Below are 16559 nucleotides of genomic sequence, written 5' to 3'. Positions count from 1 at the left end.
ATCATTGCTGGCATCGTCCACCTTTGCATGGGTGAGTGTTTGAACAAGTGAGCAGTGAGTGAGTGAGTCAATGTGTCTTTAGCAGCGTTGCCTTTCACTGCAATGCCATCAGCCAGTCAGTCAGTCAGGTGTCAGTCTACATTATATTAATTTTGGGGAGTCTTGTATCCCATAGCTATTAAGTATATTTTAAAAGACTGATGTTTACTTTATTTTTTGTAGGGATAGAACAAAATCATATGTGTCTGAGACCTCACATAGCAAGTTTGATTGATCCTGTTGTGAAATCTTGTTAATTGTAGTAGCACACCAATCTAATCATTCTTTAGTGCCTTCAGTTATATGTGTTCATGTTTCCTATGGCTTTCTATTTTAACCCTTGTTTAAGTCTTGTTAGTAAGCCATTTTTATGCATAGAACTTTGCTTTATTGTGCTTTTGTTGATTCTTTATAGTCAAGATGTGAAAAATCCAAGTTCCAGAACACATTAAAAATTCTTAATAGTCTTTCTGAAGTACACAAAAAAAAAAAAATCTACATCATAATAATCTTCACCTCCACTTTTTAGGCAACACTGGGAACTTCCACAACTCCTTCCAGGGCACCAGCACTGAGCCAGGCAAGATAGCTGTCTCCTTCTACTCAGGCATATTTTCCTATGCTGGATGGAACTACCTCAACTTCATGACGGAGGAGCTGAAGAACCCATTTGTGTGAGTACCGTCTCTCCCTCACTTGGCACCACTCTGCCACTCACACCAGCTGGTTTGTAGGCCTTGGCTCAAGCTTTACTGTGACAAGACACAAACACAAGGCAAAGCACGACTGACTGTGAGGTGCTTCCCTTATGGTCCAAGCAGTAAAAACTTGTCCTTTTGGGTTGTCAGATTTGGGTTCAAGCTCTAGTCAGGTTTACCTCGCTCATTTATGATAGATTAATTTCTTGCTGTTTTTGTAATGGAGAGCATACTTCTTTGTAGAGTTGTGACAGAATGGTCTATCTTTTAAGCATATACCTTTGCTTTTTATCTGTTATCTATAAATCGTGATATGTGAATCATCTTTTTCCATTTTGGACTTGTATATTTTGCAAATGATCTATATGTCTTTGTATCAAATTAACATGCCACCTAAAGGTATCATGAATGCAAATTACCTTTGTTTTTGTATTATTTTGATTTCTTTGTTGGAGTGACAAATATTGTTTCATTGGTTACAGTGTTTTCCTCATAAAGTATTTTTGTTCCTTCCTTGGATTCTGTATAACTATTTTTGTATAAATTTATGTGAAGGAAATAGTAATATCTTGTTCACATTATGGGTTTTCTATACATTACATCTTCACAAGAAATAATTAAGAACAGCTTTACTAGAATATGAGCAACATTGTGAAGGTTATGTCCTGTTAGTACATAATTAATTTTGAGAAATACAAGGAGCTCAATGATCAGATATCACCACCAGTCACCACCAGTCCTGTTAACATCACACCCTGCCCACAGTAACCTGCCCCGGGCCGTCTACATCTCCCTGCCACTGGTGACGCTGGTCTACGCGATGGCCAATGTTGCCTACCTGGCTGTGCTCTCCCCTGTCGACATGCTGGCCTCTGATGCCATTGCTGTTGTGAGTACACCATTGACAGCTTCCATGAGTAATTTGCATTGTGTTGTTGATGGCACCATGTGACTGTTGTGGCACAAGTGATAGAGAAGTTAGTCAGATCATTCAGTAATTATTTTTATAGAGAACGTAATTATAGCAGACATTGCTCGGACTTTTCTAGTGTTTTGAGTCCATTCTTTAAACTTTACAATTATATGTAATAGCTTAGATATTTTGGTTCTCCTATTAGCATACCACAGTGTATTTATGTTAGAGGAAAAGACAATAATCAGGAATTATCATTAATATTAAGTTTGGCTTATCTAGCAGCTGCAGACTTCAAGCATTATATAATATGAAAATTACTTACCTTTCTAAATTTTCTCCCCTTTGTTTTTTAATAATTTTATCACACACTATCCAAGCTAATGGTCAGTGTTACAGAACATAATCTTAGTTGTTGTTGTTGCCTTTATGACAGACCCTTTGGTGACCGTCTAATGGGCAGCGGCAGCTGGGTGATGCCCTTGCTGGTGGCCCTCTCAGCCTTTGGTGGTCTCTCAGTGCACATCATGACTTCCTCCAGGTGGGTGTTGCTCCCGGCTAGCCTTTCAGATCTATTTTCATCTGTTCACCACCTATTTTGTTTGTTGATGTAATATATATATAATTTTCCCAGCTGATTCATCACTCTTCCTGACCACCTGCTCTTAGATAGGAAAAACTAGGTAAATCTCACTACATCCACACATCTCAGGCTATCTACTATCTCTATACCAGGCTTGTTTTATCCTTCAGGGTAGATAGGTAAGGCAAGGCATCAACATGAGGGTCTGGAGAAAATTTAACTGTTCTTCCTCTCATACACTTGACTCATCATAACCACAAATGCATACTACTTCACTTCAGGATTGTCTAGCTCTTTTTGACTGAGGAATTTAGGCTTTCTTAATTCAAAACACAATTAAGAAAACTAAGAGAACTTGTAAAAGAAGCCATCAGGCCTACATGTGGCAGTCCATGCAGGGAACATACTGACACATCTATTTCTATCTTTCATTGTCATCCATCAATTATAAGAAACGTAAGGAAATTCTCTCTCTCTCTCTCTCTCTCTCTCTCTCTCTCTCTCTCTCTCTCTCTCTCTCTCTCTCTCTCTCTCTCTCTCTCTCTCTCTCTCTCTCTCTCTCTCTCTCTCTCTCTCTCTCTCTCTCTCTCTCTCTCTCTCTCTCTCTCTCTCTCTCTCTCTCTCTCTCTCTCTCTCTCTCTCTCTCTCTCTCTCTCTCTCTCTCTCTCTCTCTCTCTCTCTCTCTCATACCTAAACTCACATCTGGTGTTATACTCCTGCTTTCAGGTTTTCTGTCATATATGAATAGCTGTAGTGTTTGGTGAAAATACCACTGTGCTATATTAAGAGATTTCCTGCTTCAGTTATAACCACTAATGATGATGGAGTTCAATTCTAAAGTTATCTTATTTATTTTAACAGAGAATCCACTTTATTCAAGAATTTAGATATACTTGATTGCAAGATTTCCATGAGCTCCACAATCCATTCCTTTCATACACTCCCTCTACTCTCTGTCAGATTTAGAGCACAAGTTATGACTGGTAGTAATGCCCCACTCACCAGCTTAATGATGTTGACAGGTTGTGCTTCGTGGGTGCAAGACAAGGCCACTTCCCAGACAACCTTGCTCTTATCAACTGCAAATGCAACACTCCAATGTCTTCTCTCATCTTCCTGGTAAGACATTGTGCAATGCTATGTGTGTGTGTGTGTGTTTATAGGTTTTTTTTTATTATTGTCATTAACAGATTCATTGCTGTGGCTTTTATGTATTTTAAAACAGTATGTGTGACACATTTCATAATTTTTGTGAATAGTAGCTTTTGTTCAATTAGTACTCTACATGTTGAGGTTGTGTTCTTTTGAAGTTGGACAAAAACAACATAATTTTTTGTGTTATTTTCAATGTTTTTTTTGTCTGTAAAATACTACTACCACTACTACTGTGTGTGTGTGTATGTGTGTGTGTGTGTGTGTGTGTGTGTGTGTGTGTGTGTGTGTGTGTGTGTGTGTGTGTGTGTGAGCATGCATCATGGTCCATATGGTGTCCCCTCAGGATGTGCAGTGTGAGCTAATATTTTGACAGATGGAAAGAAGTATGGAAGTGAATGTACTTATGTGTACATTATTGCTTACCTACACAAACATTTTTAGTTCTTAACTTCATCAGTCTCTAGTTTCCAAGTTTATGTATTTGTATGAAAAGTGATTGATGAGTTTTCCTAGAGTTATTAATAGATTTACACACACACACACACACACACACACACACACACACACACACACACACACACACACACACACACACACACACACACACACACACACACACACACACACACACACACACACACACACACACACACACACACACACACACACACACACACACACACAGTTTTTATATATTATTCAGTCAGACAGAACACATCCTCACAAATGAAGAAAATAGATTTAGGTTGGAATGTTTAGTTAGCTTGGTGCATCTAAAAGTGAATATTTGTCTAAATGCAGTTTGTCTATTATTTTCTTGTAATCACCTCCTGTATCAGAACAAAAGCATGTGGGACTAGTTCAAAGTACCTGGTGCCACAGCCCCACATGATGAGATCTGGCACAACTGCCTGTAATGCCCCTTCCTGCTCTCCTTCACTCAGTCATTAACAGTTTGTCTTACCGAATGAGAGGTTGACAAGGCATTCCATTTTAACCACAGCTTGGAATATTCACAAAGACTCACCTCCACCTCCTCTCCTTCCTCTTCCAGGGCCTGTTGTCACTGGTCTACCTCTCCACCACGGACATCTACCGCCTCATTGACTACGCCAGCTTTGTAGAGAGTTCATTCATCCTGTGCAGTATCACCAGTCTGCTGTACATGTGCTGGAAATACCCTGACATGGAGCGGCCCATCAAGGTGAGCACCAGACAGCAGTGGTGGCTGTGATTATGATTTGCCTGTGGTTTTATTTTTATTTATTTATATATACGAGGTGTGTCATTAAAGTTCCAGGACTGGTGCCACACAAGTTTTATTTCACATCCAGGCTACAAACTATAGGTTATCTCCTTCGAAGTAATCCCCCTGGCACCGCATGCACTTGTCCATCCTTCTCTGCCAGGCTTGCATGCACTGCTGGAAGGATTCTTGCGGGATGCTCCTCAGCTCCGTCGTCACGGCCTTTTTGATGTCGTCCGCATCATCAAAACGGGTCCCCTTCATGACCTCCTTGAGCTTGGGGAAGAGGAAGAAGTCGCACGGAGTGAGGTCAGGTGAGTAGGGCGGTTGCTCCAGCACGGCGATGTTCTTCTTGGCCAAGAACTCTCTGATGCTCAGGGCATTGTGAGCAGGCGCATTGTCGTGGTGAAGCAGCCACGAGTTGCCCTGCCACAACTCCCGCCTCTTCTCGCGCACTGCACGAAGCAGACGCCGCAGTACTTCTTTGTACACATGTTGGTTGACTGTCTGGCCCTGTGGCAAGAACTCGCAGTGGACGATGCCCCTCACATCGAAGAAAGCGATCAACATGACCTTGAAGCTGGACCTGGACTGCCTTGCTTTCTTCGGCCGTGGCGACGCCGGACTCTTCCATTGAAGGCTCTGGCGTTTGGTCTCCGGGTCGTACTCAAATACCCAGGACTCATCGCCGGTGATGACTCTCCTGAGCAAGTCTGGTTCAGTTTCCAGACGCTCGAGGATGTCCTGACACACCTGCATGCGTCGTCCCTTCTGGTCATCGTTCAGGAGTCTCGGCACCATCTTCGCACAGAATTTCCGCATGCCCAGATCTTCAGTGATAATCTTCCACACGCTGTTGTGGTTCATGCCAAGCTCATCTGCGATCTTTCGAACAGTCAACCGACGATCGTCACGCACCATCTGCTTGACACGCTCAACATTGGCCTCATTCCTGCTCGTTGAGGGTCTTCCACTCCTGGGGTCATCTTCCACGTCCTCCCGGCCCTCTTTGAACCTCTTGCACCACTCAAAAACACGTGAGCGTGACATTGTCTCATCCCCGTACACTTTTTGCAGCATACCCAGTGCTTCTGACGGCGTTTTCCCCAACTGCACCAAAAACTTCAAGTTTGTTCGCTGTTCAGCGCTCATTGTTAAACGACCTGCAACAGAGGACATGATTTTAAAAGCACGTAAGAAAAAGATTAGTGACTGTAGAGGGTTGGGAGCGCAGTTGTATACTCCAGAAGGATTACTTTGAAGGGGAAATATGGTGGTTTGTGGCTTGGGTTTGAAATTCATCTTTTAGGACACCAGTCCTGGAACTTTAATGACACACCTCGTATATTTTTTTTATTCATTTATTGTTATTTGTTTATTTATTTATTTGTTGTGTGTGTGTGTGTGTGTGTGTGTGTGTGTGTGTGTGTGTGTGTGTGTGTGTGTGTGTGTGTGTGTGTGTGTGTGTTTTCTCACAGCTCAATATGGGAATGGGATTATGATGATGATTCAGCCTTAGAAAATGGAGCAATGGAAGAAGATGAAATAACAGGATAAGAAAAAAAAAGACTGAAAGAGGAGAAGCAGGAGAAAAATAGGGTTAGCAGGAGAAGGAGAATAGGATGTTACTTGGGAACAACAACAATTGATCTGAAAGGAGAGGTGAAAACCCCACACTGGTGGATTACCAGTTTCAGGAATCATGGCCTGCTGTGTGAGAGTGCTGGCCCAGGGAGTCAATCCCCAACAACTTGGTTTCATGGCTGCCTTTACAAGAAAACCTGTTTCATTAAGTCTGTTCACTGAAAGCTGAACTAGGCAAGCTGTGTCACCCTAGATGAATTAGTGAGAAATAAAGAAAATGTATCAATAAATGCATCGCCAACATGAGTTAGGTACCACTGCTGCCACACAACCACCACATCAATACATACTAGCTCCTCAGAGCTTATTTATAGTTGAAATGTATAATTATCATGATGATCTGTTGAACAAGAGACAAACCACTTCACTCCAAGAAGGCTGCTGTGTGCATTGGTGAGGTACACATTACCTCATCTGTTGCAAAAACTTTTGTTGTGACCATTTTTTGTAGGAGTTATTAGGAACACCTGTTATAGATACATAATGTGGTAGTAGCTGAAAGAGGACATACTTGTCACAGAAATTATACTAAATATATAGACCAATGTCATGCTGATAATTAGAACAGGACACAGATGCCACAAGACTACAATGCCTCCCTTTCTGTGCAGGTGAACATCATCGTTCCCATCGCCTTCCTGCTGGTGTGTGGCTTCCTGGTGTTTCTGCCGCTGTATGTGCGGCCATATGAGGTGGGCATGGGCCTGCTCATCACTGGCTCTGGGGTGCCTGCCTACTTCCTCTTTGTGTACTGGCAGAACAAGCCAAAAATTGTCAGAACAGCACTTGGTGAGTGGTCTGTTTATGGTTGTCCTTTTGTTCAAGGGATGTTAGGCCAGTGTGCCACAAAATAGTAGCAAGACAATACTGAGTGGTATGAATGAGCCCTTACTTGTGGAGGGGCACTGAAAGACTAGGGTTTTCTTTTCCATCTTTCTTGAATATTTCTTGATAATGTGAGTAATATTCACTGTTTGCCATATTTTCCTTGGCAAGAAAATAAATGATGAACAGTATGGTTTACCACCTTCTTACATTAAACTATTTCAGTGCCATCTATTCACTCACCAACAGCTGAAGCAAGGAATATACATCCATACTTTCATTCATATAATAATGTAATAACATTCTCAGTATTTGTTTACATGTTAGCCTCAAGTTTTATAAATTTATGTGCATCTATCTCTATACTAAGCAGACATTCTCACAAAAAGTACAGAGAATTAAACTATCCATTCCCTCACACAGCATCACCTGACCTGGTGTCCACACATCCAAAACTGACATTGTCCTGTGTCCTTCCAACAGATCAACTCACTGTTTGGACACAGTTGCTCTTCATATCTCTGAAAACTGAGTGAGGAGTGACTGACTGCACCTCCTCTACCATTACTACCATCACTGCTGCTGCTACTGCTGCTGCTGCCCTACCACAGCTGCCAAGAAATGCACTTGTGTGTGTGTGTGTGTGTGTGTGTGTGTGTGTGTGTGTGTGTGTGTGTGTGTGTGTCATTATATCATACAGCCTTCACATATTTTATCCACTCGATTATGGTTCTGTGCATCATGGCAAATCACACTGCTGGTAGACAATGGATATCTGAAATGTTCCCTACTTTAATTCCCTCTGAACAGTAATACCAAAAAAAAAAAAAAAAAAAAAAAAACAAGAAAAGGTTCTCAGGGGCAGAATGGTGAACAAATGGCAATCGTTGACACAAAGCAGACTTCACTCGTCAGTTTAGACATTAACCACCTCACCTGTTGTTGTAAGCCAGTGGTTCTCAACCTGGGCGCCTTGCCAAGAATTTAGGGGGGCCATGGCGGGCTGTTTCAAGTTATACATTTCTAAATAATGTTAATAATCTAAATAAGGAAAAAAAAAAAACTTGCATCACTGCCTCGGAAGAAGAAAATTTAGTGTCAATACAAGACAGTAATGGCTGTACACTTTGTAATGAAGCAGTGTTCTCATCTCTCATCTCATTTTTTTTTTTTTTTTTTTTTTTTTTTTTTTTTTTTTTGTCGTGGGATTCTGGATAAAAATGAAGGGAAGCCACACGAATGTTGAGAATCCATGAAGGGGGAATAGAGAGAAAAAGGTTGAGAACCACTGACTAAGCTAACTACTCCGAGGTATAGAGGAGGTATACTCGTAGAAGGAGGGAAAAGTTGGTGGCCCATCCACAATGGTGTGTCTGTTCAGTAGTGAAGGTTGTTTGTACAAGTCATCGCTTCGTCATGCCCGTTTTCTCTCTTCCTCAGCCTGCTGGTGCCGCGTTTTTTTTTTTTTTTTTTTTTTTTATATGTAGGAAGGACACTGGCCAAGGGCAACAAAAATCCAATAAAAAAAATATGCCCACTGAAATGCCAGTCCCATAAAAGGGTCAAAGCAGTGGTCAAAAATTGATGAATAAGTGTCTTGAAACCTCCCTCTTGAAAGAATTCAAGTCATAGGAAGGTGGAAATACAGAAGCAGGCAGGGAGTTCCAGAGTTTACCAGAGAAAGGGATGAATGATTGAGAATTCTGGTTAACTCTTGCGTTAGAGAGGTGGACAGAATAGGGGTGAGAGAAAGAAGAAAGTCTTTTGCAGCGAGGGCGTGGAAGGAGGGGAGGCATGTAGTTAGCAAGATCAGAAGAGCAGTTAGCATGAAAATAGCGGTAGAAGACAGCTAGATATGCAACTTTGCGGCGGTGAGAGAGAAGCTGAAGACAGTTAGAGGAGAGGAGTTGATGAGACGAAAAGCTTTTGATTCCACCCTGTCTAGAAGAGCAGTAGGAGTGGAACCCCCCCAGACATGTGAAGCATACTCCATACATGGACGGATAAGGCCCTTGTACAGAGTTAGCAGCTGGGGGGGGATGAGAAAAACTGGCGGAGACGTCTCAGAACGCCTAACTTGAAGAGAATGGAGTGTTTACACAGGAATACACAGGAAATACGAGTGACAGGAGGCCTTGCGACGTCTTTCTAAAATTTCAATAAGTACCGAGGTAAGACTGATGGGTGAGTAGTTGCCAGCTTCGCTTTTATTACCTTTCTTGAATATCGTTGTGACATTTGCACATTTCCAATGACTCGGTACTGTTCCTTCACGTAACGATCTACTGAAGAGTAATTTCAGGGGTAACGTAAGTTCATCTTGACATTGTCGCAATAGTCTTGTTGATATTTTATCAGCGCCTGTGCTTTTATTGGGATCTAGGCTTCGTAGGTGTTTGGTTACATCGTCTTCGCTAATTACACCTATTCTTAGCCTTTCAATGTCAGATTTTTTGAACATATTGATCGCGGTCGGTAATGTCGAGATATCTTCGGTGATAAACACGCTATGGAAGAAATTATTAAGAATCGCAGCCATGTTATTGCTGTCACTAACAAGCATGTTATTAGTATCTTTAGTCGGTGCAATTTTTCCTTTAACAGTTGTTTACTACGTATTTATTGAAAGAGTTTTTTTAGGGTTAGTTTTGGCTTTTTTGATACATTTATTTGAAGGTGACGTTTTTATTTTGTGATGTCCCTCTCACAACATCGTTTGGTTGTTACATGAAGTATATGGTCGTCATCTGATTTCCATTGTTTACAATTGACATATAAGCTCGTTTTTCTGGCGAGGATGTGTTCTGTGTCTTTCCTCATCCACTGAGGAGTTGTAGTGTTACTTATCCGTTTTCTTATTTGAGGGATCCATTTACTTGCAGCTTCAAGAAGAATGCTTGTCAAACTTGCGCACATCTGCTCCGTGTTTTTATTTGCAAACACGGATCGCCAATTGTTTCTTGTAATTCTGATTTAAGGGCCAGTATGTTACCTTTTTTTATATAACTGGCGACAAGAAGTGCATTTTCTTTGGTATCAACCTCGCAATTTATTTCACATCGTACAATTTTATGCTCGCTGTTAGCCAGGACCTCGCCAACCTCACCAGCATTTATTGACTCGGCGTCTGATGCCAAGACAATATCCTGTGTATTGTTATCTAGGGTGGGTTTTCTTACGAAGTGAGAAAGATGTAGCTTGTTCACTATTTTGAGTAGCCGGGATGCCTCATTGTCACATGCGCAATTTTCCCAGTCAGTATGTGCTAAATTAAAATATTCACTTATAATGGATGTTTTTGTTTTTATTATTTTCTAATTCATAATATAACATTACTTCATTCTCTCTCTCTCTCTCTCTCTCTCTCTCTCTCTCTCTCTCTCTCTCTCTCTCTCTCTCTCTCTCTCTCTCTCTCTCAGAAAGTAATTGAAATTCAAAATTTTATTTATTTTTTCTTCATTTCCTTAATGAAGTTTGTTATTAATTTTTGTACACGTCATACACACTGCCTGTGTGAAGAGTGTTTGTTTGTTTGTTTTGTCTGTTTGTTTGTCTGTAGTGTCACGAGTGTTTATTATTTATTTATTTATTTATTAATTAATTTATTTATTTATTTTTTATTATTTTTTTTTTTTGTGTGTGTGTGTAGGACGAAGAATGTCCGGAAGAAAACCAAAGAAACCCATTAGAGAGAGAGAGAGAGAGAGAGAGAGAGAGAGAGAGAGAGAGAGAGAGAGAGAGAGAGAGAGAGAGAGAGAGAGAGAGAGAGAGAGAGAGCCTCCTGCGCCATGCAGGAGGAGGAGGAGGAGGAGGAGGAGGGTGATGTGTTGAAATCTTGTAACAGCTGCAGCTTTACGAGCAGTGCTCAGTGCGTCTTTCAAATGACATAAGAAAGTTTAAGGGAATTTTAACATCATTTCACCTTGATGTGGAAAAGTGTGTATTTCATCTCCCGCAATTATACTATACATGTTACAAAAAAGTATCGAGCCTTGCTGGACTTTTTGTCATAGAGGACTTGTACTGCTGGATTTGTTATCATGTATGAGTTATGTGTTATATAAACTGAAATAATGATAACTATTTTAAAGATTACGAATTTCATGTTACGATAAATAAATAAATAATAAATAAATAAATAAATAAATAAATAAATAACGATGTTTACGATCCGTGTCACGAAGATAACGATGCGATTCCACGATAACGATGCAATTTCATTTTCCACGATAACGATGCGATTCCATTTTCCACGATAACGATGCGATTTCATTTTCCACGATAACGATACGAATTTCCACGATAACGATGCAATTTCATTTTCCACGATAACGATACGAATTTCCACGATAACGATGCGATTTCATTTTCCACGATAACGATGCGATTTCATTTTCCACGATAACGATGCGATTTCATTTTCCACGATAACGATACGAATTTTCACGATAACGATGCGATCTCATTTTCCACGATAACGATACGAATTTCCACGATAACGATGCGATTTTATTTTCCACGATAACGATGCGATTTCATTTTCCACGATAACGATGCGATTCCACGATAACGATACGAATTTCCACGATAACGATGCGATTACATTTTCTACGATAATGATACGAGTTTCCACGATAATGATGCGGGCGATGGCGATAGCTAAACGATAGCTATGTCTGCTCCCAGCCCCGTGGGTGTGAGGGCAGTGACGATGCAACCTTGCCGCGCCCCACACGGGTCGCCATGAGCGGTGACCCACCACACACCACTCCCCAACCACTGTCATGAAGTGAGCCCTTTTCTCCCCTAAAGGACCCCTCGTACTGCCAGTGTCTGGTGCATGGTGCACGGCGTGCCCTCGTTCATGGCGAGTTGTTCAGCCCGGCGTCATCATTCACCAGACTCTATGGAAGGAGCCCTTATCTCCCCATTAGGACGAAAGCCCTCAATCATCATTTAAATTTTGATCCGAATATAAAATCGTCGATTGCAAGTGAAAAATGGCTTTGGTTTAAGAGTGTGCAAGAGTCAGGTGATCAGTGAAACGAGGTGAGACAGCTTTGCTCCTCAGTATTTGAGTGTACCTTGCATGTTTGCTGCCCGTGAATATGCTCATGTACGTGTATGACTGGATAAAGGCAGTAATCCAATGGTAGCTGCCTAATGGGGAACTGTACAAGATTAGATCAATTTCTGGATAGCGAGGATAAGTGGACACAGGTTTGCATGTGTTGTACAACACCTGCCACCTGTACACCTACTGTTTTTTTTTTTCATGTTCTTATGCTCTTAAAAAAAATATATATATTAATTTCTTGATGTTTCTGATCACGACGTCGTGTAAATAGGAATGTTTGAAATATAAGGACAAAAATAAAGGGATGAAGCAGCAAAGATGAAAGCTGTGAAGAGGTGAAGGGTTAAGGGGTTGATGAGTGGGTGAGGGAAGCTCTGTCAGAGAAAACAATGCATAGAGAGCAGGAATAAAGCAAACCGTGTGGTAGGATTAATTTTGTTGTTAAAGTACAAGTCCAGAACTATTATTAAAGTTGTACATCTACACAGATTATGGTGTGCATTTGTGGTCCCCACACTACAGTCCCCTTACTCTCAGTACAAAGGAGAAAGACTGAAAGTATACAGGGATGAGGACCATTCCTTGCGAAAGAAGACTGAACTTTTGAATTTACATTCCTTACAGAGGCGTAGGTTAAGCAGAGACCTGACAGAGGCCTTTGAGTGGTATGAGGCAGCCTGGTTGCATGGTGCACACCAGGAAGCATGATATTACCCACAATTGTAGGATACATGGAAGTGTACCTCACATGACTAGTGTGCATAAGAGTGCTGAGTAGGAAAAGATATAAATTGTGCTTAAAGTGTCACAAATTCATGTATTATATTAGTATATCACAGTACACTGAGACGCAACTTGTGTCTGAGATGTGGCGTCTGAAGACTACAGAAAATGTCAGATATTCATGTAATTCTTTTGTAATTAGTTGTCCAAAGCTCAAGTGTACATAAGTTTATTAAAAGCTCTCTGAAGGTGCATCAGTTTAGAAAAGAACTAGGAATGAAAAAAAAAAAAAAACTGACATTGAATAAATTATGAGAAAAATTAGGAACAAGAGAGAAGTAATGCAGGAGACAGAAGATGAGGAGAAGGAGAATAAGAAAGAGGAGACAGAATAAAAGGAGAAGGAACAGCTCCTCTCCACCACCAGCCGACGATGTCATGAAAAGAAGAGCAACCATGTGCTACTGAAAAAAAAAAAAAGTGTAATTTGTGTACTTTGTTGGGGAACGTGCAGGTGCTTGGCAGTTGCAATGCGGTGCATGAATAGTTGAGGTGGAGGTGTGGATGTGTGAAGGCCGGTGCAGCAGCCTTGCCTGGCAGCAGTCAGTCAAGCAGTCCACTAACTGAGTCAGCATACTTTCCTTTCATGAACGCCATGCAACATTGACCCCTGGAACTTTTTTCCCCTCTCTAAACACAGCCCATCACAGGTTGAACTTTGCCTGGCGCCACAGGAGGTTTGGTCAGTCGTAGTACAAATGAATATAATGTATTTATGGATATATCGGAGCCAATTCAATGATGGTGGTGGCGCTTCTTCTTCTTCTTCTTCTTCTGATGGCGGTGGTGGTGCTTTTGCTGCTTTGATCTTCTTTTCCTCTGATGGCGGTGGTGGTGCTTTTTCTTTTTCCGATAGCACTGGTGGTAGTTATTCTGCTTTTTCTTGTTTTCTTCCTCTGATGGCGGTAATGACCAGCCAGGGTCAGTTGCCAGAAGTGGTCAGACAGGCAGGGAGGTGCTGCACATCACCTCCCATGATCCCCAGGGTCAGTCAGGCTGGTGGTGCCAGGGTCAGTCAGGTTGGTGGTGCCAGGGTCAGTCAGTCAGGCTGGTGGTGCCAGGGTCAGTCAGGCTGGTGGTGCCAGGGTCAGTCAGTCAGGCTGGTGGTGCCAGGGTCAGTCAGGCTGGTGGTGCCAGGGTCAGTCAGGCTGGTGGTGCCAGGGTCAGTCAGGCTGGTGGTGCCAGGGTCAGTCAGTCAGGCTGGTGGTGCCAGGGTCAGTCAGGCTGGTGGTGCCAGGGTCAGTCAGTCAGGCTGGTGGTGCCAGGGTCAGTCAGGCTGGTGGTGCCAGGGTCAGTCAGGCTGGTGGTGCCAGGGTCAGTCAGGCTGGTGGTGCCAGGGTCAGTCAGTCAGGCTGGTGGTGCCAGGGTCAGTCAGGCTGGTGGTGCCAGGGTCAGTCAGGCTGGTGGTGCCAGGGTCAGTCAGGCTGGTGGTGCCAGGGTCAGTCAGGCTGGTGGTGCCAGGGTCAGTCAGGCTGGTGGTGCCAGGGTCAGTCAGTCAGGCTGGTGGTGCCAGGGTCAGTCAGGCTGGTGGTGCCAGGGTCAGTCAGGCTGGTGGTGCCAGGGTCAGTCAGGCTGGTGGTGCCAGGGTCAGTCAGTCAGGCTGGTGGTGCAAGGGTCAGTCAGGCTGGTGGTGCCAGGGTCAGTCAGGCTGGTGGTGCCAGGGTCAGTCAGGCTGGTGGTGCCAGGGTCAGTCAGGCTGGTGGTGCCAGGGTCAGTCAGGCTGGTGGTGCCAGGGTCAGTCAGGCTGGTGGTGCCAGGGTCAGTCAGTCAGGCTGGTGGTGCCAGGGTCAGTCAGGCTGGTGGTGCCAGGGTCAGTCAGGCTGGTGGTGCCAGGGTCAGTCAGTCAGGCTGGTGGTGCCAGGGTCAGTCAGGCTGGTGGTGCCAGGGTCAGTCAGGCTGGTGGTGCCAGGGTCAGTCAGGCTGGTGGTGCCAGGGTCAGTCTGGCTGGTGGTGCCAGGGTCAGTCAGGCTGGTGGTGCCAGGGTCAGTCAAGTTGGTAGTCCGCACCTTTTTATTTTTTTGTGTATTTCTTTTATTGGTTTTATTTATTTATTTATTTATTTTATTCATTTTATTTATTTATTTATTTATTTATTTTACCTGGTAGTCCGTAGACTTGTCAGGGTTAGGTGGGGAGAGAAGGGAAGTGCTGTGCACTCACCTCCTTGCTCTCCCCGGGGGTGGTAAAGAGGTGCTGTGCACTCACCTGCCTTCCTTGCTGCTGTGCACTCACCTGCCTTCCTTGCTGCTGTGCACTCACCTGCCTTCCCTGCTGCTGTGCACTCACCTGCCTTCCTTGCTGCTGTGCACTCACCTGCCTTCCCTGCTGCTGTGCACTCACCTGCCTTCCTTGCTGCTGTGCACTCACCTGCCTTCCTTGCTGCTGTGCACTCACCTGCTTTGGGGAGGATAGGGAGGTGCTGCGCACTCGCATCCCCTCCTCCTTCCAAGCTTCAGTGGCCGTGCAAGCTTCAGTGGTCGTACAATCTTCAGTGGCCGTTACAAGCTTCAGTGGCCGTGATCGTATAGTGGTTAGTGCATTGCGTTGTGGCCGCAATAACCCAGGTTCGAATCCTGGTCACGGCAGAGATAATGCGAATTCTTTTTGAGGTTATTAGTGAGCCGCTAGTTTCTGTCTTTAGGAAATCACTTGAGTCAGGTGAGGTACCAGTAATGTGGAGGCAGGCTAATGTAGTACCCATCTTTAAGAAAGGAGATAAAACTTTAGCGTCTAATTATAGACTTGTCAGCTTAACTTCAGTTGTGGGTCAATTATTGGCGTCAATAATAACGAGGAACATTAGAGAGCATTTAGACAAACATAATTGATAAATCAGTCACAGCATGGCTTCACGAAGGAGAAGTCTTGCCTGACAAACTTGTTAAGTTTTTACAGTAAAGTGTACGAGGCAGCAGATAATGGTGATAGTTATGACATCTTATATCTGGACTTTAGTAAAGCCTTTGTCAAGGTACCCCATCAGAGGCTCCTGAGAAAGGTTAGGGCACACGGGATAGATGGGAGGGTGATAGGCTGGATAAGGTCATGGCTAAGCGACAGGCGACAAAGAGTTGTATAAAACGGCTCTAAATCCGACTGGGGTCATGTAATTAGTGGGGCGCCACAGGGATCAGTATTAGGGCCGTTGTTGTTTTTAATATACGTCAATGACATGGATAGTGGAATTAGTAGTGATGATAGTAAATTTGCGGATGACACAGATAGGTAGATTAATTTGGTCAGAATCGGATGCCATCGCCTTGCAGGCAGATTTAGATAGGATGAATGAATGGACGGACAGATGGCAAATACAGTTTAATATCAACAAATGCAAAGTACTTGGCGTAGGTAGAGGAAACCCACACAATAGGTACACAATAAACAACGAAACTCTGGTAGGTACGGGATACGAAAAAGATTAAGGAGTTATAGTTAACTCTGAACTCCGTCTAGGAAAGCAATGCATAGAGGCCAGAAACAAGGCAAATAGGGTATTAGGATTAATTTTAGGAGTGTTAAAAGTAGAAGGTCCGAAGTAATATCAAAGTTATATTTGGCACTGGTCAGACCTCATCTAGACTACGCTGTGCCGTTCT

General features: G+C 43.1%; 1 non-coding gene and 1 pseudogene across 1 annotated transcript; both read left to right on the top strand.

Annotated features, from left to right (window-relative positions):
* Positions 1 to 7886, top strand: part of LOC135098175 (Y+L amino acid transporter 2-like) — a 95017-nt pseudogene extending 87131 nt beyond the window's left edge.
* Positions 7887 to 15476: 7590 nt separating this feature from the next.
* On the top strand, positions 15477 to 15548 carry Trnah-gug (transfer RNA histidin (anticodon GUG)). The gene has a single exon. It is a non-coding gene; the product is annotated as a tRNA-His (tRNA).
* The last annotated feature ends 1011 nt before the right edge of the window (positions 15549 to 16559 follow it).

The sequence above is a fragment of the Scylla paramamosain genome, unplaced genomic scaffold (genome assembly GCF_035594125.1).
Source record: "Scylla paramamosain isolate STU-SP2022 unplaced genomic scaffold, ASM3559412v1 Contig49, whole genome shotgun sequence".
Classification (NCBI taxonomy): Eukaryota; Metazoa; Arthropoda; class Malacostraca; order Decapoda; family Portunidae; genus Scylla; species Scylla paramamosain.
This window is presented reverse-complemented; position numbering and strand designations above follow the sequence as displayed.